Source organism: Fundulus heteroclitus, unplaced genomic scaffold, assembly GCF_011125445.2.
Source record: "Fundulus heteroclitus isolate FHET01 unplaced genomic scaffold, MU-UCD_Fhet_4.1 scaffold_43, whole genome shotgun sequence".
NCBI classification, from domain to species: Eukaryota; Metazoa; Chordata; class Actinopteri; order Cyprinodontiformes; family Fundulidae; genus Fundulus; species Fundulus heteroclitus.
Window position 1 is genome coordinate 3,108,581 of NW_023396846.1, and position 11,719 is coordinate 3,120,299.

Genomic DNA, 11,719 nt, shown 5'->3' on the forward strand with positions numbered 1-11,719 from the left:
AAAGGAGCTTCACCTTCCAAAGTCCAGATATGAGGACAAAGCTGAGTGTTTGCTGAACACCAACAGGTCCGGTTCTGGATGGGATGGTGAGAAGAACATGATGGAGATGCAGCCAAAGAACCAGAACCACTCCTTGAATGGGAGAATCAATCTGGACCTTTCTAACGCCTTCAATGTTCAATGAATCATTTTAATGTTCATTATTCTGATGAGGAGATGTTTGTTTTCCTAAACTTTGATTTGGACCCTGAACAGAACCGGTCCATTAATAAGTGTATAGAGTTGGAACCTTTCCAAGGAGTCAAAGAAAGGAAAAGTCCTGGTCCAGATGGGACCCGAGGAAATGTGTGGAAAATGGTTCTTTGTAGCTAGCAGACATTTTTAGTTGGACCTTTCAGTCGGCTTTGCAGCAGAACCTGGTCCAGTTCAGAAGAAGAAGAAATCTTTATTTGAAGTTACAATTTTACATTACAGTGAAATCTGTCTTCTGCATTTAACCATCCCTTAGGGAGCAGCGGGCAGCTTCTCCAGAACCCAGGGAACAATCGGGGGTTAAGGGTATTGCTCAGGTTTGCTCCAGGTTCTAGCAGCCTTATCAGAACCAAGAGTTCTGCTCTAACTACTGGGCCACCACTCCCCCTCAGTAATTGTTCCCTGAGCTAAGATCTAAAGCTCAGAGACACTCGCTGTCTTCAGTCCAGAACCTCTCACCTCTCTGGTTCTGAAGGCATTAGAAAAGCTGCTGAAGGAGGACCTGATGGAACCGGGTCAGGACAGTTTGGACCTCCTGCAGTTTGCTTCCAGGACGGGTTGAGGACTGGATGGTGAGACAGGGACACTTTGAAAGCTGCTCTGAAACATCTGGAGGAAGCAGAGGACCTTGTTGGTTCCCTTTTTATGGACTTCTCTTCTGCTTTTAATCCCATCCAGCTCCACATTTTAGCAGACAGCTTCCAGAACCTCTAGAACTTGGACTCTGTTCTGATCTGGTGGCTGATGGACTTTTTAACTCTGAGACTTTTTAACAGTGGTTTCTCCTCTGTTCTTTGTTTTCTACACTAATGATGGTCAAAGCCATGGCAGAGGCTGCTACATTATTGGACCTGCAGGAGGTTCTGTCCTTGTGTCCGTTCCCAGCAGTGATCCATCAGAACCGGGTCTCCTGGTGGAGGAAGGTGTCAGATGGAGCAGTTCCTCCTTTTTAAACATCAATGTGGTGAAAACTAAAGAGCTGTGAGTGATGTGAGGAAGAAGCCGACTGTCCTCCTCTGTTTTCAGGAAGAATGCGTCTGTTGAAGGAGTGAAGCTGGAGAAACACCTCTGGACCCAGACGGACAGAACCTCTGAAGCCCACATTGGTGCTGTGTGCAGAAAGCAGCGTGCACACAAAGCATCAAGCAGAAGCTGCAGCACTCTGACTGGGAGCTGCCTTGTTTTAATGTGGACCTGATCTGAATGAATCTGCTGGAAGGTTTTCTCTGAGCTGCCGGCACGGCTCACTTCCTGTTAAACACCAGAACCAGCTGCAGGCTGAAGATGTGCAGCTAAACTACTGGAACATTCAGGACGCAGCTACACACTGCCACCATGGAGAAGCAGCCGCTTCCAGCAGCTCTCAGCGTTCTGCAGGAGAACCAGCAGATGAAGCTGGTGTTTAGTGACTGTTGTTTTCTGTCCTGATGTCTTCCTGGCAGCTGCAAACCAAACTGCTCCTTGAAGAGAAGAAAGAAACTTTGAACCTTGAAGCTTCCAGGAACTCCACTGCTGCTCCTGCTGCTGCCCCGCCCTCCTACCTGTCCCACCTCCATCACAGCTGAAGCTCCGCCTCCTTCCAGGTAGCAGCTCACCTGTGTCTCAGTGGTTCACATCTTGTTCTTCAGCACTTTGGAGCGTCTGAACAAACTGTAAGTTTGCTTTGTTTCCTACCAGAACTTTGTCTTGAGGAACTTTCCTCTTTGTTTCTGCTCTCTGATGTCTGGAGAACATGTTCACTTCTGATTTCAGCACAAAGTTTCATCTCTGCTGTCTGAAGACTAATCTACAGGATTATTAGATTATTGATGAACTGGAACCAAACAACATGATGAACAGCTGATGTTCAGATGTGATGTTTAGATGAGCAGAACTCTGTCGACCCAATCAGAGCTTCACGGCTCCAGATGATCCGTCTAAAATCTAAATATCTGGGAGCTTAAAAACAGGAACGTCCTTCATGTTGAGTTAAAACCACCTTTTAACCTCCAAACAGAAACTCTGAACTCTGAGAAAAACATGTGATCTAAAGGTTCTGCTGCTGTTCTGCTAAAGTTACAAAGGTCCACTTGAAACCTGAACCGTCTCTTTAGAGGTTCTGCAGCTCCTTAAACTTTGTGGATCGTCTTAAAATGTGTTTCTGTCCCTTTAAGAACGATGGTTGGTTTGATAAATTCAGAGTGACTGAAGCAGAACTTCTGAGGTTCTGGTTCTGATATTTCTCCAGCCTGTTGTTTATGGCAGCTGTAAAATATCTGCTGTTCAGAGAGCAGATTGAAGAACAGCTGAAGACCTGAAGGTGGGTCCAATCAGACCAGGAAATGTTAACAGCTTTAAAGTTTTCATCATCAATATTTTAGATTTGAATTCATTAAAGTCAGATGATCCAAAAGTTTAACACTGATCTAATAAATCTATGAATAAAACAATATTTGCAGTAATCAGACTTAAAGGTTGATTTGCTGCTAAAAGTGATCAGTCTGTTGTTCCACAGTGTTTGACCCATGAGGGACAATTATTAGTTAGTATTTTATTTCCTAAATGAAGAGTCTGAGGAGTTTAAGAACTTGTTGGGAACATTGTTTTCCTTAAATTCATGTTTCAAACTAAAGTTTCATTAAACAAAGAGATTTGTTCATGAAACCACAGAGAATCTGGAGCTCAAACTGGTTCTGATCCAGTTAATATTAATGGTTCTGGTCCAGTTTCAGGTCCAAGGCTCTGATGTCCACCTTCTTAAACTCTGTCACCAGCTGGGATCTTCTGATGGTTTGATTTCTGCATAAAAACTAAAAGAAGTGAGTTTGCTTTTTAATGCTGTTAGTGACACAGGAAGGGATCAGCATGGAGAAATGGACCTGGAGAGGCCTGCTGCTTCACACTGAACTACCCGACCAGATCTAGTGGGTCGGTTCTGAAGCAGAGGCTGAGGCATGGTCTCATATCTGCTCTACAGCTCAACATGTTCTGGTCCTCCTTCTAGCAGAACTCTGAGAACCTGTTGATCCAAAGTTCTGAACTTCAGCTCCAGCTGATGAAGCAGAGGAGTCTGAGCTGGTGTCAACAGGAAGTAGTTCCCTTTTCTTGGTGCTGAGAGATCTTCCTGATGCTTTGGACCCAACGGTACCAGTCATGTGGACCATGGAGCTGCTGTTTATTAACACAGAAGCATCATCAGCTTTGGGACTGAGTTTAATCTCCTGTTAGAAAAACTGTGATTATTACTGAGTTCTGGTCATTTTAATGAGCAGAGAGAGAAACTGTGGCTAAAATCAATGATTCTGGAGGAACCGGGTCTCCTGGCTGAATGTTGCAGCTTATTTTAAACCCAGAAGTCCTTCCAGGAGTCCGGGATGCTGCTCTAGAACTATCTGGATAAAACATCCTGATTAAATGACTAAAGTTTGGAGCAGAACCCAAGAAATGAAGCAGTTCATCTAGAAGTGAATGTTGACCAGTGATGAATGGCTGAATGTAGAAATGAGTGAACAGCAGCAGAGCATCAGAACCAGTTAGTTCACTGTACTGGATCATAGCTACTAGAACCTGCTGTGGTTCTGGATGTTTGGACCTTTAACAAAGGCTGACAGAAGTCCATCTACCATCTGTGGTAAACCCTGATTTAGTCTGTTTTCATCCTCATGTGCAGCTAGTTTCTAGTCTGAACATCAGAGACGGATCCAGGTCCAATCATCTGGTTCCACTTTATCTCTGTTGGACTTTGGGATTAAAAGCTGCTGACGCCTCAGAACCGAGTTCAGTGAAATAAACCATTTACTGCTCTTCCTATCTGATCCACTCTGGTTATTGTGACCTTTGACCTTTATGATCCTGCTTCAGGTGTCTCACTTTTTGCCTCCATTGTTTCAACCTCATGTTGTTTTTCTCCTGCTGCTCACAGGTCCAATAAAGCCCGGACTTCACTGTGGCTCCACTTCTCTGGCTCTGGCTCCATTTTGGTAAATGTGAGCAAATCTTCTTCTTCAGCACCAGCAGCTGATGTTAACAGTGTGAATGTATTTTATATGGGGGGTGTGCCGGGTCAGAGTCCATCTGGTTCTAACAACCAATCAGTTTGCTGCTGACTCGACAGATTACAGCTCCTTAGATCACTCAGGAGGTCCAACAGTCAAAGGTCCGGTTTATTAATAGTCACAATAAAACCAGTAAAAGTGGATCTGAGTCCTCTAGAGTTTAACCAAGCAAGAGAACCAAATATTCCACTGAAGAAATTAATATAAATAGGAATAAATCAATAAATAAAAACACATGAACAAGTCAGATGTGTCAACATAATGTGATCAAGAAAAAACTTAAATGTTTATCGGAGATCTGAATGTTTCTACGTCTGAGTGGAGCAGATATGTGAAATGTGTTTGATTCAGTCAGATTATTAAATAGTTCAGCTTTGATGCAGCAGATAATCCACTTGTAGAGTTTGATGATTGTGAAATAAAATAGTTGCTGATGTTCAGTCAGAGTGAATCAGTGTGAGTGGATGAAATGTTGCTCCATGGCTCCATCTAGTGGACTGATAGTAGAAGTACAGCAGCTGATGGCAGCTTCCTCTGCCTCTCACTGCTGTCTGACTGCATTCAACTGACACTGATATGAAGCAGAGAAGAAGAGCCAATCAGAGGAGGAGCAGCTGATCTTTTTCCAGCACTAATGATGTAAAGGATGATCAGAGTTGATGTGCAGATGAATGATTTGTGTTTCCTCTGCAGGTGAAGGTAGAAAGTGTGTGTGAGCTGATGTGGATGTGAATTCAGCAGCATGGATCAGTGTGAGGACAGAGAGGAGGGAGTCCCTCCCTCTAAAACCACTCTGTGTGGGGAAGCTGAGAGCCAGAGCCACGCTCAGAGGTGAGATCAGCATCTCTAAGTGTCCAGAGCCCTTTTCACACAGCGTTCTCACTATATCAGGCCAGAAGAGACCAAGTGGTCCTGAAGCTGCTGCTGTTCCTCTTTGCTGCTTCATCCAGACTGAACAGAGCAGCTCAGCATGGTACCGTGGGTTCTGACAAACAGCAAGTCAGTGTTGCACAACCAGCTGAGTGACACCAGCCTGTTGCTTAGAGCTCTGGGTTCCAGCAGGACACATCTGGAAAAACTCACCAACTTCCAGAACATCTCCTGGATCTTGATGACCAACATGTGTTCAACATTATTCATCCTAGAAAGAAGGACGGCTGATCAGACGTTTATGGAAGAACCTTTACATTTATTTTCTGTCTAAATACGACCCAGACCAACCATTCAGGTTTTCATTAAAATTCAGATGAATTTCTATTGAATGAATAAATGAATCTGACAACTCAAAGTATATATATATATATATATATATATATATATACTTATATATATACCTATACACCTACATACATACATACCTACACGTATATATGTGCATATACATACTTGCATACATTTGTACATACATGTGTACTGACATATGTTCAGGTGTTGATAGCAGCAGAAGTCACTTCTTCAGGATTATTGCACGGGTTGTAGCCCAGTGTATTACATAGATTATTGCACATTAGTTGTTACAGTTATGGTTACAGTTACAGTGCAGCATTGTATAATCTGCTATCAGCAGGAATGAATGACCTACGGTAACGCTCCTTTTTACAGACAGGATGTCTAAGTCTGGCACTAAAGGAGCTGCTCAGCTCCTCTACAGTCTGGTGCAGGGGGTGGAAGGTGTTGTCCATGATGGATGTGAGCTTGGACAACACCCTCCTCTTAGCCACTTCCTCCACAGAGTCCAGAGTGCAGCCCAGGACAGAAGTGGCCTTCACACTTCTCTCCACATGTGGCAATGATCATCTAAACTGACTGGTCTGACTAACGTACATCAATCCAGGAGGAGGGAGGGTTTTAGAAATGAGCTATGGTGACTAACATTAGCTCTGGAGAAACTGTGGATCAACATGGTTGGTCAACAAATGTGTCAATCAAAGGAGGAGGACCTAGACGACCATCTGGAACCAAGAGTTTTTAAAATAGAAGTCTACGGTAGGAACTACATGACTTTGAAGTCAAAATTACGTTCTAATGGGTCCCTGGTGACCAGTTGCCAGTTCTCCGTAAATATTTTGTGTAAAAATCTCTAAACTGGACATAAAGAAAGGAGGCATGCTGAGCAGCACAGCTCCACAGAGTCCAGAGCTTTTAGCATCTCAGGATGATTCAGATTTCCCTTTATTTGCCATTTGCAGTTTAAAAAATCAACATTGGAACAGTGATGCAAGTAGCTGAAGTGCACAATTTGACATTTACACGGACAGAGGGATGTAAACCATAGCTACCCAATCTGATACGACGAGAGAGGCACATAAACATTTTAGACAAATTCTAAAACCCTAATAAATAAAATAAAACAAAGAGCCACAAGTGCTTTTATCATTCATCATAGAGTCTGTATGTTTAAAATCATCACAGCTTGAGAAAAGAAGCTTTAATTGTGGCGTGATGTCCCACATTTAATCGCTCCATAGCTCCTCCCAGAAGCTAGAAGTTCAAACAGGTCTCTGGCAGGATGCAGAGGGTCCTTAATGATGCTAAAGCCTGAGAGCAGACAGGATGATCCACTCCTGTTACCATGACAACAGGGAGCTTTTTAACTCCTTCACTGACCTTGGAGCGCTCCTTCTACCACATGACAAAATCCTAAATCCAGGTCTGCAGTTCCCCCCAAACCAGACCCAGCTGGGGATGGACCATCCTGTCCCTTTTGGACCCATCGGTTTACAGAACTTTTTCAAAGCAAACTGAAGATCCACTAGTTTCTCCACAGCCACCAGAATCCTCTCTAGGTAACTCTATAGGAGGAGAAAGTCCAGCCCCTCTGCAGGAGTTTGTTTCCAGAACCCCAGCTGTTCATGGAGGTGAGTCCAAACATCTAGCTGGTACCAGTTAACCTCCTACACCAGCTCTGGTTCCTGACCCACCAGTGAGATGAACCTCCATGTCTCTAGATCCAGTTCAAGACCCCAGGAATTATAACACCCAGCTCTCCGTCCTCACCTGTTACCCAACTCCTATAGAACCCGACCTCCCAGCAGATGGTGGCCCACATGGAGGGGGTTCTGTAGCTTCTTGGACCTGGGTCCATCCAAGCTCAAGGAGTCAGAGCTCGACTATTAGATGCCCACTTCTGAACCCCTCCTGACCCCCACCCTGCTGGTCTGGCTCCAGGGAGGTGTCAGATCGCTCTTTGTCTGATCCTCTCCTGAGGTCAACATGCCATGGAGACCCAACCAGTCCAGAACACCATGGTACCAGGACCTCAGGAACCAACAGAACAGCTCTTTCTGCTCTTGAAACAAGGCTGGACTTTATTCTGGAGGATCAATGATCAGGAACATGATGGAGGATTGGATCGGTTCTGATGGGAACCATTTAGAACATCAAGTTTATAAACCATCTGGTTCTGTTGTGTTACACAGCTCTTTTTTGTTATCAGTTGTATTTAAAAATAAAATAAAACTCTCTTAAACTATTATAATATTTTTTTTCTGACAGGATTCCTAAGACACTGACAGATAAACATCAACAAGAACCAGAACCCAGCTGTGTGTCCTTTAAGAGCGACTGGTCAAAGGGTCGTCTCATTGACTTCAAATCTCCTGGCCCTCCATCCTCAGAGAGGTGAGCTGTATCTAACTGCTGTAACTGTGGAAACTGAGTCAGTCTGAAATGTTTTTATTCCAACATGTGTTTAACGTGAGCTCAGCTCTTTTTCCCACATTTCTATGTTCATATGTGAAGCGGTGTGTGTTGGATGTTCTCCAGAACCACAGCAGTGAAAGTGGAAAGAATGGATGTTGTTGGAGGCGTCCTGGATGCTGCTACATCATGTTTAACAGCTCTGATCTGTTTGCTTTTGGGCCTCATTGATTAGTCGCCATCATTAAACACTTTTCTCTGCTTACAGTCAAAGATTTAGTTTGGACTGGAGCTCACTCTGATTGGTTCTGTTCCATGTTAATGAGCTAACTGGACTCTTTAGTCCCTCTCCCATATTCATAGTGATTGAATCAAATCCAACATGGAACCAACTGGACTTTCTTTCGTTGTTCCTGAACCGTTTTGTCATCGTATCTGAAAGTCTTCCTCAGTTTTAGTGACTGAAGAGTTTCAGTTCTTCTCAGCTGGAGCTGAAACAATCACTGGGATCAGAACCAGAGACTTGGTGTTGTTCCCTCACAGGAGTTTAGAGCTGCAGCTGTTCTTCAGCTCTTAAATATCTCAATGGATTTATTACATTTCAGTTGAGCTTCAGACAAGTTAGCAGAACTGCAGCAACTCATTAAAATGGGTCCAGAAATGCTCTGGTCTAAATGCTTCTCTAGATTTTTCTTCAACAGCTTTATTGTTACTTTGGGAAACTAATAAAATCCTGATTTCACTGCAAGGAATCATGTTGTGATATTTTAGCCAATCACCACCCCTAGTATGGACCGGTCTCCTCAGTCTGAGTCTGAGGTTCTGGAAATGACCCACTCCATTTCTTTAAGAGCCAAGAACAGAAAGCCAGTTCCTCCCAGTGAACTCTCAGATGTTCCAGTTCTATTTGCAGACAGAGGTTTGATCCGTTATCTCCAGAAATCAGCTGCCCTGTTCTGATGAAAACACCTTCATGTCTTCATGTCTGGAGTGTTGATGCTGATCAGGAGGTTCTGCTGCTTCCTGGCTCCATGTCAGACTAACAGTGGATCACATTTCCACGACCCGCTGGGAAATAGCTGGTAGAGCCAGTCTGACCCATCAAGACTTGGTTCCTGTGTGCGTTGTGAGAGCAGTTCAGCAGGGAAGGTGTGGGAGATTATTTAACTTATTAAAACTTAAAAAAAGTAAGACTCGGGAGAAGGTTCCAGTATCTCTGCGTGCCACAGGAGGACCTTTATTTATTAGATGATCATTCCACAGAATACATCTAAAGAAGTCCTAACAACGGATCTGAATCTTCTCCTTTTAAAGGCTACATGTGTGCGTGTGTCTGTGTGAGACATTAGGGGTTTGTGTGTATACCATTGGTGTGTATGTGGAGAACATTTCTGGAACAATCGTGTGCACGTTTTAGATTTTGGCCAATATGCTCTTCATTTCTGGAAACTCTTATCTAAACACTCTCAATAACAGACCAATTAATCTCAATGCTTGACAGATGTTTGGATAAAAACAGGAACCGTGTAATGGTTATGTCCTCACATCACCTCTCTGCTAAGAAAACCACAAAACAATACTTTCTCTCACGAAGGAAAGCTTAATTCCAACGTCATTCAATTTGTACATAAGTCACCTGTTGTGCAATTATACACTGTTTAAAGTTATTTAATGTTTCATAAATAACTCTCTGTCTGTTAAGTATTGTATGGTGATGATCAGCTCTTAAGCTGATATCAAGACAATGGTTGAAAGGGATGAATTCGAGCACTAACAATCTTTTAACAGCAAAACCTGCACACACATAGAATAAAGGAGTGACAACTTCTTTTCAAGTTCAAGAATTTAATAACAGAAATAAAATGAACATCCAGAGAACATCAGTATGTAATGCTGTTTACCTGAATTAACACAATGTTTCGATTAATAAATCCTCTCTACTAGACTAGTGAAACTTAACTAAACTACTAAGCAAAATGAAGATAAAAAGAAGCTAAGCTAAGGAACTATTTACATGCAAAAACAAACAAAAGACAAACAAGAGTGGTTGATTATGATCAGAATAACTCAGTGAATCCTTGTTCACTGAAGGTCTGATAAAAGAAAAAACATGGAGTGGAGTTAAAAACATTTGGCACGTATTTCAATCCATTCACAATGCAAAGCCCAAGTTAAACAAAACATTATTTGTTGAAATAATATTCTGAGGACCGGTTTGTCCTGTAAATTAATTTAATTCAGAATCGCTTGCCTTTGTTTATAAGATTCTACCTCCAGGCGCTAGGGGTCGCTGCAGCGAATCAGGGGCTAAGAGGTTACAACATAAAGTTATCAAAATTGCCTTTACCAACATTAATATTCAATAGTAATGTGGGGATAAGGCTCATAACACCATCGAAGGATGACGGAGCAGAACAGTTACGCTTTATGCTTTAAAACAAACTCCTTTTGAAATGTCCGAAACCGCATGTTAGCAAGGCTAATAGCAGTTTGGCTAGCGCGAGCTACCGGTTAGCTCTTTTGTTCTAAACACCATGGTTTACAAAATAAATCTTTTAACTTCTCCCTCAGCTCGCTGTCCAAACCTGTCCTTTGTCTCGTGTCAGTTCTGTCCAGTTTGGCCATTCACGGAAGGAGCGTTGAAGGAGGGAAGTCGTTGGTTGTTGTTGGCGGCGAGCGTTCAGCTCTGCAGCATGAGCTAACAGCGTGGTCGGGTCGGAGGTCTGGTCCCTGCCGCGTTCTCTGACCCGGTTTAAGTCCGATTTGAGCAGGGTTTTTTTCTTTCAGCTCCATCGGGGTTCCCTTTCCCTTACAGGCTGAGGAGAAATACACAGAGCTGTTTCGCATGCGGGATCTTTGCTCCTGCTACCGGTGATGATGTTAAACAGCAGACTTAGCTTTGTATTTTGTGTGTTGTTTGTCCGGATTCAGTCAGGTCCTCTGCTGAAGCAGGCAGTCGAGTCTAGCAGACCCTGGATCAAGCGTGGCTGGCACAGCTACATTTCTTCAGATGTCCCAGCAGAGGAGGCCATTTGGCCTCATGGTCCAGGCCTTCTCCTTTTTCTGCTCTGAGAGAGTTGTTGTAGAGCTGAAGAAGTCTGCAGAAGTGAAGAGAGCTCTTTGTCTGAACCAGGGAGAGAGGAGGGCTGTCCTTGCTCTCTTTCTTTCTCCCTTGTTCAGAATTCAATCCGAGATCAATTATTTATCATGGCGTTATTATTGCATAACACACCCTAAATATCTGCTTTATTTCCCTTGTACTTTTATTTTTTATTTTTTTAAACACTGTATATACCTTATACCTTATGCACCTTTTACTCTTTTTGACACCTTCTTTCGTTTATTAAGCCGATGTGTGACAAGTGAATTTCGCCACCGTGAGATCAATAAAGCCTATCTTATCTTATCTAATGTTCATATGGAACCAAGCTGAGCTGAAGTGGACCATCAGAGGTTCTGCTAGTTCTTAGTGGATCAGCAGGAACATTAAACATCTCCAACTACCTGGATTCTCTGGTTCTCTGCTCACATCCAGATGTCCTTCATGGACCTTTACCTTCTGATTGTCTCTGTGTGGACAGATATAATGTGAGCTCACTGGCTTCCAGGGACCTACAGGATCCATTTTAAAATACTCACCATCACATCCAGGACAGAACCTTACATGGACACACAGCCACATATCTCAGACCTCCTCCAGGTCCACACCACCTCAGATCTAGTCATCAGAACCTGCTGGATGTCCCACACACTGTCCTGAAGACCTGTGTGGACAGAACCTTCACCTCCACTGT

At 43.3% G+C, this 11,719-nt stretch overlaps 1 long non-coding RNA gene across 1 annotated transcript; it reads left to right on the forward strand.

Annotated features, from left to right (window-relative positions):
• The first annotated feature begins 1,578 nt into the window (after nucleotides 1-1,578).
• On the forward strand, nucleotides 1,579-5,022 carry LOC118560468. The gene is made up of 3 exons (XR_004929372.1): nucleotides 1,579-1,904; nucleotides 4,154-4,217; nucleotides 4,980-5,022. It is a non-coding gene; the product is annotated as an uncharacterized LOC118560468 (long non-coding RNA).
• Nucleotides 5,023-11,719: the final 6,697 nt, after the last annotated feature.